Source organism: Ahaetulla prasina, chromosome 2 (assembly GCF_028640845.1).
Source record: "Ahaetulla prasina isolate Xishuangbanna chromosome 2, ASM2864084v1, whole genome shotgun sequence".
NCBI lineage: Eukaryota > Metazoa > Chordata > Lepidosauria > Squamata > Colubridae > Ahaetulla > Ahaetulla prasina.
The window spans coordinates 263,463,193-263,475,819 of record NC_080540.1 but is presented as its reverse complement, the minus strand read 5'-3'; positions in this window follow the sequence as shown (position 1 = coordinate 263,475,819).

Genomic DNA, 12,627 nt, shown 5'->3' with positions numbered 1-12,627 from the left:
TTATCCTTTACTTCTATCTAACAAAGGTACTGTATGTAGCATAGTACTACCATCTCAGGAGATACTTCAGGAGACAGGAAAGACTTGGGAGAGGAATGGAGAACAAAAGAAAATGGAGAACTGTGAGAGAGCTATGGCTAAAACTGTTATGTAAAAATAGTTTTGAATTACAACTTTCTCTGGAGTCTGTGTTAAGAATCTTCTAAGAAAGAACGTAACAGCTGGCATGATCTGATTCCAAATAGCTAAGAATAAACTGATCTAGTCAGAGACACACAAACATATATTCTCTGGCTAATGTTTATATAGACCAAACTGCAAACGTATCTTCTTAATTCAATAGCCCGTGGCCTTTCTAGAAAAAAAGGTTCTATGGTGCCAATGTGTAGGGAATTGGATGGGAAGGGAATTGGGTTATGTGTTGGTTTGGTAGACATGATCAGTCACTCTTCCCTTTGAAGAAAAGTGTTCCCTTTTCTTAATCTCCAGATAATTATCTGAGAGTTTCAAGCTGTACATGCTTATATCATGTATAGGGACAATAATGTATATTGTCCCTACAGGACTGAAAACTTTGCAAAAAGCGGTGTCCCTGATCACTTCACAGGGACACTTTTGCGGCCATAGATTCTAATTAGATTTTTAGATGAATATGTGAATGATAGGTCAAGGCAAGGACTGTTAGTACCACCATTTTTGGAAGACTCCTTAAGACTAGCCTGTTAAGCTAGAAATGTATTGGTTTCTTTCCTTCTTCCATAGATACCAAAGATTTTAAAGCTGGCAGTCTGACTGAAACCAATTCTTAACAAGATCAGCAACCCATAATCAGGTCAGTGGCTATTTATAGGTTCACAGTGTCCAATCCTTTCCCCACTGTAATTCCTAATGTAGCATTCATGTTTCTCTCCTTACAGTTTGTAGACCAGTGGAAAACTGGATGAAAGTACACAGAGGACTCTTTTGTAGGACGTAAGCCCATGATTTGGAGACACATGGCAGATTTGTTGCTGACCAGGAAGTGGAGTTACTTGCAAACTGTTGTCTAAGAGTTCCTAAAAATCTCAATCTATCTACTGGTTTACGTGTCCATATTACTGACTTCCTGTGGTCAGAATAGAACCAAGAGAAGGAAGAAGTTAGCTACCATTCTCCACTTTGTGGCTCTGTCAAATAGACAGCAATTATTTAAATCCATTTTATTAAAATTGGGATTGCTTCTATTCGTTAGTTTTCTGTTGAAATGAAAAGGATATAAATGCAAAAACACAAAAAGGTTATATAAGCAGTTCCAAGAGCTTTTTTTATTATTATTGAGTGATTTTTTATTATTGAGTGATTACTTAGTATAAAATCAGTATCAATCTGCTAGGGATTTACATCTGGTGGGTCTCAGGAGGTGGGCCTTGTAGTTTGAGATGCCTGTACAGATCATTCTCTCTAAATACCCAAGGTCAGCTTAGTTCCATTCCTGCTATTGTTTCAGAAATTCTTAAGAGCTGGTTATGTCAGAAAACTTGGGGGACCTAAAGAACCAGAGACATTTTGAGATGGCTTCACTGTGATTAATTCTCTCTCTTCCTCCCTCCCTCCGTCTGTCCCTCCCCCCCCTCTTGTCTATAGATTTTAAACTTTTTATAATAATTTCCATGTTATAATTATTTTTAAAATATTTTATAATTGTTTTATGTATTTGGAGTTTTATTCAGTTATTGTACTCAGAATTGCTTTTTCTGAGATGGGTAGCTATATAAATGTGATAGAAGATGATAGGTAGATAGATAGATGATAGATAGATAGATAGATAGATAGATAGATAGATAGATAGATAGATCCATCAGATTCTGGTTTGGAGGAGGAGTTGGAACTGAGACCATACCAAGGGGACAGTACATCTCTGTTGGAATGTTTGGAGAGGCCAGGGGCTGAGAAGAGGCTGTCCTAGGTCCCTCAGGCATTGGGGGAGATGGTCAACTGGACAGAGAACTGCCTGCCCTCATTGGGGAGGATAGACCTTGACTCATGTTTCTGCCTGTGCCTTTGCCTTGTGCCTTTGCCTTGTGGACTTGCCTTTTGCTTCGTGGACTTGCCTTACCCTGTGGACCTTGATTCTGGACCTTGCCCCATGAGCTTGCATCTTCTCTTTGGGCTTCCTTTCTGCCTTTGTGAATTGGTTTTGTTGCTTAATGACTTTTGTTGTGGGTGGCTGCCTTCAGAAAAGTGTGGGATGGAGACTTACCGGCCTTGTAGGGCCATTTGTTGTGGAACTTAACAAAGCAATAAAGTACTGTATCAGAGCCTGTCTCTGCCTAGGTGATCTATCATAACAGAGAGGTCTCTTAGTGAGCACATGGATAATTTTCCTCCCTGATGATCTTTCCCTGAGCCATTGGTTGTCCCTTTCCTTCCATCTTTTCAGCATCAGAACCTTCTTCAGAGATCTACAATAGGTGCATAATGTGTCCAAAGTAAGATAATTTGAGCCTGGTCATTTGTACCTATGATGAGAACTATGACTTGATTTGTTCAATGATCTATTTGATTGTTTTCTCAATTGTCCCTATTTTCAGCAATCTTCTTCAAAACAAAGTTAAAAAAGACCAATACCTTTCTCATCCTACTTCTTCAAAGTCAAATTTTCGCTTCCACAGATATCCCAGAGAACACCACTGCTTGCAGTATTTGTAGTATTTCAAGGGATCCATGGCATCATCAGGTCCAATATTTCTCAGACAACATGCTGGTTGTGAATTATTGGAGTTCAAGTCCATATATCTTAAAGTTCTCAAGTTTGAGAAACACTATCCAGTCTATCTCTGCAATAAATGCATTGAGGTTCAGTGGACTGGACATGCTGGTGGGTTTCAAGGAAATGAATCTATGAAGCAAAGATGGAGTAAAAAAGAATGTTTCCAAAATGGTTTTAGCTTGAAATCTGTGAAAACAAAACCATACTTTTGGTTAAATTAGTCTTTCTTACCAACTCTAGTGTTATCCATACTCTCAGTTTTTATTTACAAGAGATTTAACTCTGGTTTTCTATTTTGGGAAACTCATTTAATGCTTACTAAAACACTTGTTTTCTGCATTGGGCACCTTGAATTATTCTACTCAGTTCAAGTTATACTACAATATTGTCATAGGAAAGTGGTGTCTACATTTTTCTTTAAAAAAGAAGATCTAACAGGAGATACTTCTAATACTTATTCTGAATGATGAAATGGCTATTTTCAACAGCACCCATGTTTTTTTTACCATAGTATCTACTTTGGCCTGACTTATCTATTGCAGTGACCTTACTATGCACCTCACTGAAATAATCATCATCATAAACTATGTTCAATTCTTTGATTATAGTAGTAATGGCATTTTCTGGCTTCAGAAAGCTTCATGACAGAAATGAGTATTAAGCCAAACATTTATTCTGCTTTGCTTTGCTGCAGGCTATAGGAATGTAAACTTGGTCTTTTCAATGATTTCAGCTCATGAATAAAAAGCTGCAGTGGGTTTTTTTTCCCCCCTGACCTAGTACAAGAGCTATATTTGGCCAAAAAATGCCATGGTTCTCCTTAGTTAGTTGGCATATTTCTGTATCAACAAAACAATTGTCTCTTTTATTTGCAGCAAGGGAGAAACTGGTTTGTATAACTCCACTTTTTTCCTTCTGATATATCTCTGTGTGACCAGTTAATGAGCTACACCGTTCCAATCTTTCATTTTCAGCTTATTTTTTTTTAATCTTTCTCAGAAATTGTGGTCTGGACATAGCAAAGCCCTAGGAATGGGTGGAGTTTGTTTCTTCCACTCATAGGTTAGCCACATGGGTACGTGCTGCTTCTCCACACAGCATAAATGTTCTCTGTAATAACCATGTAGCAAGCATCAGCTTCACAAAAACAGGTCTCATTTTAATTTACTTTGTGTTTACAGAATTCTTTTTCAGAGTGTACTCCTGGCACGGACATATATTTAAACAACTTTTGTTTCTAACTATTTGCACCAGAGACATAAGTAAAATCCAGCAGTCAGAACAATTGTATGTTTGAGCACTGAATTCTTAAAAACCTTATATGCAAAGAGATCATGGTAAATAGTTCTTCCCTTTAGCTATATCACCTGGATAGTAGAGTTGAAAGGCAGAATCCATGTTCAGTTCATATGCTCAGTTCACAAGAAAGACAATTTCTAAAGGCAATAATTGACTGGGCTTTAGCAAAAATGATAATGGAACTATTAGAAGTGAGACAACCTGGGCATTATCTGGAATTTTATTTAGGATCTGGAGTTAGAGTGGCTTTATACATTGTATCGTATTCATCATATGAACAATAGTAAAGTTATCCCAGAAAGTCATTTACTTTTAAAAGACAAAACTACATCAAAGATTATTTAGAACACAAATTCTTATAATATAAGAGTTTTGCTTGACTAGGCCAAAGGCCTATTATTCAACATTCTTTGTCACCAAATAGCTAACCAAGTGCATCCAGAAAGGTCACATAAGGAATATAAAAGGGATAACAATAAGGCTAAATCTTTCCATTTGGGGATTTAAAACTAATAGAAATTCAAAGACAAGATATATGGAGATTAATAAAAGAAAAGTGCAAGAGAATGCCAATTATTTAAAAATCAGCTATAAGGAAGTATTGAAACAATGCTTCCTTGAGAATACAAATATTATTCAGACAAGAAAAGTAAAAATCAACACAAAATTCTGGTAGAACAAATATTAAGCACCTCTGTGACTTTGAAAAACAACACAATCATGGTGATAAAAAGATAAAACATACAAATCATGAAACCAGCCAAGAAATTGTTTGGACCTGTGAGAAGAGTTTGTTAGTATCACTGGGAGCACATAACTTTCTTAGGAACTAGGTCAGACCTCCTAAGGTTGCTGAGAATTGTAGTAATTTCATGTTATTTGCAATAGAATAGTTATTATATACATTATATAACTGCCAATAAGGATTTAGTAAAATGCTCCATCCAATTCTAGAGTTCATGTGGGATAAAAGGGCAGGACATTTTACAGATTGATGACCCATTAAATGACCAAATTGGGGAGTTTGGATAAAGGCCTGCAAATGTTAATGGTTCAAAACTCTTCTGTAGGGTGTCAAACTCAAGGCCCTGGGGCCAGATCCAGCCCGTGGGGTGCTTAGATCTGGCCCACAGGGCCATCCTGGAAACAGTGAAGGACCAGCCCACAGTACCTCTGCCAGTGAAAATGGAGGTTGGGAGCACACGGCCTTCCTGAGCTCTGTTTTTGCTGGCAGAGGGTTGCAGGAGGCCGTTGCAGCCGAGAACAGAGCCCATTTTTTTCTGGCAGAGCATCTGAGCCACCACAGCCGCCCCTGACATGAGTGACATTGAGCTAGCCATGCCCATCCTGGCCATGCCCATTCCGGCCCCCAAGGTCAAACACAACCTTGATGTGGCCCTCAATGAAATCGAGTTTGACACCCTTGCTCTAGTGTATTTCTTTAGTAAAGCTGACAAGTATTCTTAGACCATCAACTAATACACAATAGCTGCAAAGGCAAAGGCAAAGTTTCATACTATTGTCGATGAGACACTTTTAGTTTCCCCAAAATATTCTGCCCAGCAACTTCAACAGCTAAGGCTTTTTATGTGACTTACATCGTCCCCTCCCCAGCTGCTTCTTTCAGGGAGGAAGTAAGACCGCAGCTATTTCCTAAACCACATAAAACTGTGATTCAGCAACCTGCAAGTCTCTTTAGAATAGAATAGAATTTATTGGCCAAGTGTGATTGGACACACAAGGAATTTGTTTTGGTGCATATGCTCTCAGTGTACATAAAAGAAAAAGAAAGAAAAAAAACGCCCTCATCAAAGGTACAACATTTACAACACAAATGATGGTCACAAGTTGCAATTTAAGCCTTAATGATAGCAACAAAAAGTTATAGTCATACAGTAATAAGCGAAAAGAGATTGGTGATGAAAACGATGAGAAGATTAATAGTAGTGTAGATTTAGTAAATAGTTTGACAGTATTGAGGGAATTATTTGTTTAGCAGAGTGATGGCCTTCGGGAAAAAACTGTTCTTGTGTCTAGTTGTTCTGGTGTGCAGTGCTCTATAGCGTTGTTTTGAGGGTAGGAGTTGAAACAGTTTATGTCCAGGATGTGAGGGATCTGTAAATATTTTCACGGCCCGCTTCTTGATTCGTGCAGCATACAGGTCCTCAGTGGAAGGCAGGTTGGTAGCAATTATTTTTTCTGCAGTTCTAATTATCCTCTGAAGTCTGTGTCTGTCTTGTTGGGTTGCAGAACCAAACCAGACAGTTATAGAGGTGCAAATGACAGACTCAATAATTCCTCTGTAGAATTGAATCAGCAGCTTCTTGGGCAGTTTGAGCTTACTGAGTTGGCGCAGAAAGAACAGTCTTTGTTGTCCTTTTTTGATGATGTTTTTGATGTTAATTGTCCATTTTAGATCTTGCGATATGATAGAACCTAGAAATTTGAAGGTTTCTACTGTTGATACTGTGTTGTCAAGTATTGTGAGAGGTGGAAGTATGGAAGGGTTCTCCTAAAGTCTACCACCATTTCTACAGTTTTGAGTGTGTTCAGTTCCAGATTGTTACGGTCGCACCACAAGGCTAGTCGTTCAACCTCATGTCTATATGTGGATTCGTCATTGTCTCGAATGAGACCAATCACTGTTGTGTCATCTGCGAACTAACAGCATTTTTTTTGGGGGGGTGTTGATGTGTGCTCATGATAGCTCTGCTCAGTCAGAAGTAGAAATGAAATGGACTGTCAAAATGAGAGGGGAAAAAAAGTAAATTGGGATTTTTACTACTAAAATTATTCTGTAGTGAAACAGACAGGTCTGAGATGACTTCAGATTATTCAGAACAGTGAAAATTCAAATTAGATATGAAGAACCTTGAAAAAAAAATTGGATGACTATGCAAAGGAGGTTCTGGAGAAACACATGTAAACTCTTTTAGCTTGTGAAACTAGAGTACTGGTTGGATCAATTTTAGACTACATCTAGACAGCAGTTTTCTTGAATGGGCACTGCAGGTTTTGTTTGTTTGTTTAACTCAACCAGTCCCCAGTCTTTTATGTTGTTGTTGTTTTTGGAAGGGAGAAATAAATCCATCCTTTCTCTTTCATCAGAATGGAAGAGCCTTATATGTGGGCATCATATTGCTACTGTACATTGTGTTCTTTGGATTAGAATTTAAATTTATGAGAAGGTGGAATGCTCCCAGTATACCAGAACATTTGGACATAAAAGGACGTAAAAGTATTTGATTAATGGCAATCCAATACTATACAACTAGGCAGATATACCCAGGTATACCAGATATATTCAGGTATTAAGAAAAATTTAGAGACATTTTGAAAATAGGGTTGGCTAACAGATGAAATATTCCTATCCTAATATTAATTTGCCATTGATTGATTGTTCTTTGTATTCTCCCCACTCTGCCTTTTAAAAACCAAGACAAAATGTCAGATGTGATACCAATGCATAGGACTTATGGTAAAGCTTTTTGTAGATGTTCTTTTGTTTTCTTGGTGGTTTTTCTTTAATCATTCGTCTTTATAGTTTCTTTCTCCTCCTGTTACCATTTCCTCCCACCACATGCAGGCAACTGCTTTGGCCAGCATGTGTTGAGTCTTCAGGAAACATCTGTATGATGGAATTTGATTACCAGAACTTAAATGGCAAGCTGATGAGTGCAGGTGGAAAAAAACAACCCATAGAGAAATACGGTAGGTACTTCTCTAAATTTGCTTCATAAAATTTGATATGGATACTGGAATAAATAATTTAACTTACTATAAATCAGTAATACTACTGCTGTGAATCATGTTTTCTTGTAGGAACATATATCTGCTAATAATTCTATTTTTATCTATCTATCTATCTATCTATCTATCTATCTATCTATCTATCTATCTATCTATCTATCTATCTATCTATCTATCTATCATCATCAAATTTATATAGCCGCCCATCTTTTTCTTCTAGTGCAGAATCCTTGAAAGTCCTGATTTAGAGAATACTATTAAGTAAGAATTTAATAAAGGCAGTATAGTGTCAAATCCTAATTCAAGCACCCAAAAGTGAAGAGAGAACAAAAACATATTTATGTGTTTTGAATATATGGAAATTGTTATAGTTTTCTGTAGCTGCTTTCCTTTTCCTCTTACGTTTCATATTTATTATTGTTATAATCTGTATATATGACATGGAATAACATATGCATAATAAATAAGAAACGTAAGTTATTTGCAAGCATAAGCATGCTGGAAGTGCATAATTAAAGACCTGAGCCTATCACAGAAAGTCAGAATGTTGACTACCTTGTAAAACTGATAGGAAGTTTTACATTATATCTTTTTTTTTTTTGCGTTCCCTTTCCCTACTGTATGTGATCTGGTGTACAGTTTAGGATACTTAACTCCCCAAGTAGACCTAGGCCTTTTGCCCAAATGAGCTACAAAACAAAACACTTGTTAAAATGCCATGCTTAAATATAAGATAGAAAAGAAACAGACACATAGATTTCACTTTATTTCTATTTCTTTTGGTGCCATATGAGAAACTTCGTTGTTAAAATCTATTTTACATTTCCCTATCAATGCCAATAATAATTTCTCAGAATGGGCTGAAGTTAATTTAAGATTTAATAGATCACTTTGTGATGTACAATAGATTAATAATTACCTGAGGAATTGCTACTCCACCTACAATCTAATTACTTAGATTAGCAAAGAAAGGATTTTCTGCTTAAAAAAAAAATCAAATTTCACCTCTATACATTTGTTGCAGAATATTGAATGCCCTCTGCATTCCATTGAATGCGCTCTGCAGGAGTTGAATTAGCTTCCCTGTCCTGCTCTATTTTCTTTAGGAAGCATCCAAAGATGCATTTTTTAGTCAGGCCTTTAGTAATTAGTCATTACATTTTTGCATTTTAATTTCTCGTTTTTTAAAAAACTTTATATTTTGATAGGTATGTTGTCTGAATGTGTAAGCTGCCCAGGGGTGGGTTTCAGAACCCATCGCTACCAGTTCACTCATGGGTGCGCACGACACTTCTGCGCATGTGCAAAAGCATCCGGTTGGGTGGGCAGAGCCTCCCACCGCTGCCACTAGTGGTTCAGCCAAACCAGGGTAAACCAATAGCAACCCACCACAGAAGCTGCTTTAAGTAACCCAGATTAAGTAACCCCATTAAGTAACCCCGATCAGGAAATTAATACCATCAAAAAAGGTTAAAACTACTTTTATTTAGATAGACTATAGCAATAGCACTTAGGCTTATATACCACTTCATAGTGTTTTATAGCACTCTCTGAATGGTTAAAAATGTCAGCACATTGCCCCCAACAATCTAGATCTTCATTTTACTAACCTTGGAAGGATGGAAGGCTGAGTCAACCCTGAGCTGGTCAGGATTGAACTTCTGGCTGTGGGCAGAGTTAGTCTGCAATACTGCGCTCTAACCACTGTGTTACCATGGCTCATACTGTAGTGAGGACTATGTAGCTAGTCTTCACTTAACAACTGTTTGTTCAGTGACTGATCAGTTACTACAACAGTAAAAACATGCAAAGTCAATGGGAAAGTTGGCAGAAAGTCACAAGTTGTGCTCAATTTAAGTGATGCTTAATGATGCACAGTGAATTGCCTAACAATTGCAGTCAGAATTGATGAAGTTGATGACATCAGTTGGGCATGATGTTTATAACCATGTTGCATAGTGACAGTTGTTGATCTCAGTTGCAGTCTATAGGTTAAAACTACTTGTAATAATAGAAAGCTGCAAGTCTGATTATGCTGTAATTTCTCCTTCTAACTAGTTCATTGAATTAAGATACCAGCTGCCACTTCAAAATGTTATCTCATAGTTCTGGACTTTAAAAATGCTTCAGCCTCTTTATGTAGATAACAGTTTCTGCATATCTCTGATAAGCTCATCTTCCTTACTCTACAGAATGTTCTGTTGAAGTTATCTTAAGGTAAGACACTAAACTCAGTTTCTGGTGCAGGTTTATTGCCACCTTAAATAATTTGTCATTGCTTGCAAAAGCAGTTTATAAATCAAGTAAATTAAAAATTAGCATTATGCTAGTTCTGTATTTGAATTTCTGACATAATTTAGTATTGCCAGGACTGAGGGCATTGCATTCATTCATTCATTCAATTTCTATAGACATCCAACTCAACTCTGGGTGGCTTACAATTCTAAAATTATAAAGCAAGACAATTTAAAAGACATTAAAACAATAAAAGCATCCTCAAAGCAAATAGGTATAAACAGAAGCCATGATGGCTAATCAACTAATAGTAAAGCCAAGGAATGGGACCCTTAACACATTCCAAGCCCGAGGCCCAGGGACATAGCCAGGTTTTTAGAGCTTTATGCAAAGCTAACAAGGCTGGGACCATTCTAATCTCTGAGTGGAGAATATTCCATAAGGCAGAGGCCATAGCAGAAAAAAAACCACACCTCATATTCTAGTTTTTGCTAGTTGCCACTGTTTGGCTGACAGGATCTGCAACATGCCTAATCTGTTGGGTCTGATTGGATGGGTAGAAACATTTGGAAAAAGACAGTCCTTTGGATAACCTGATTCCAAGCCATGTAGAGCTTTAACTGTGACAACCAGCACTTTGAAATGCATCCGGAAACACACTGGTAGCCAGTGCAGCTTACAGAGCAGTGGTGTTACATCATGAGCTATAAATAACTGCATAAAATTAAATAAGTGTATCAGGTTCCAAGATTTATAGTAGCATCCGTCATGAAGAAGACCAGAAAAAGCTGCTCGGGGCGGGGCTGGGAGGAAGGCTAAGGTATCAGAAGAACGTGAACCTTGATCCTGGCCAGGGTTCCTTGGGTGGTACTAAAGAACAAATTAAGGCTATTGCTATTGCATGAATTGTTTCTATAAGAACAAAGGCCATTAAAGACCTGGCTCTACATATGGCCTAGTCTAATACCAGCAGCTCAGCAAAGGCTACCCATGTCTATGCAAAGAAGGACCACATGTGTCCCTTCGTATTTATTTCCTGCCTACTAAAGTGGGTCAAGAACAACACTTTGAGAATGTCTGTACCAGCCACAAGTAAGCCCACCCTAATCTACTATACAACACCTTTCATATTATCTGCTACTTGTAACTAGAGACGTCAGGAGCTGGATATGCATATAAAATAATCTAGTTCCACTTTTTAAATTGTCCTCTTTCTGCTAGTGTCAAGACTGTGACCTTTGGAGTTCAGTTAAAAGTTTTTAATGATTTTCAAATCCAAAGAAAAATCCATAAAATAAAATCTATATTTCAAAATCTATAAATTAATATGTCTGAACTTCCTTTCTTACCATACACACACAGAGAGATACACACGTACATATGCCTAAGTGGGACATCTAGAAAATGCCATACATCTATATTTAGCTTTTTTGAGGAAAGGAGCGTTCTGAATTTAAGAATTTAATTGCAAGTAGAGCAACTGTCCTGCAAGATGACGCTTCATTACAGTCACCCAACAAAAGCTTCACCAAAGGCAGCACCTCTGGGACTATAGAGACTAAAAATCAATTCTGGTAATATTAGAACAAATTTAAAGAGCAAAATACCTCAGGAAGCATATAGTGAATGAAAAGAATAATCTTTATTCTTCATGCACATTTCTTTTAATACGCTGAAATCACAGCACTTTGTTTCCCATATGGAATATTTGCTCACTTATTATTCCATTTAAGAAAGGATTATTTGAATAACTGAACAGAAATTTATTGGCATGAACAAATGTCTAGATACATAAATGTCTTAGTTTGCAGTCCTACTGAGAGATTAATTCCCACTGTGTTATTGGCATTTAGTAGAAGAATGTAGGATTCAATTGATAATTCAAAAGATTGCGAATAATAGAAATAGAAAGTAAAATGATCTTATAAAGTATCAACAGAATATTTGATACTATGTATAAGTAGAGTACTCCAGTCTACTCCTTATGGCCAACAACAGCAGGTAAACTGTGTAGTTTTAGGTGCTTATGGATGAATGCATATAAAGACATTTCTTTTATTTATTTATGATGATTCTAATTCTGCTATTGGGCACTTATTTCCTCAAGCTAGCCCTGCATGGTGGAATAAGAAAGTCTTGAGCTCGTGTTTAAAAGACCGGAGGTCAGGGAGTTGACGCAGCCCCAGAGGCAACTCATTCCATAGGGCTGGAGCCCCCACAGAAAAGGCCCTCCCCCTGGGGGCGGCCAGTCGGCATTGTTTGACTGACAGCACCCTGAGGAGGCCCTCCCTATGGGAGCGCACAGGCCGATGGGAGGCTATAGGTGGCAGTAGGTGGTCCCGTAGGTAACCCAGTCCTGTGCCATGGAGCACTTTAAAGGTGATGACCAGCACCTTGAATTGCACCTGGAAGACCACCGGCAACCAGTGCAGGCTGCGCAGGAGCGGTGTTATATGGGAGCATCGCGGTGCCCCTTCTATTACCCGCGCAGCCGCATTCTGGACCAGTTGGAGCCTCCTGGTGCTCTTCAAGGGGAGCCCCATGTAGAGAGCATTGCAGTAGTCCAGGCGGGAAGTGACAAGGGTGTGAGTGAC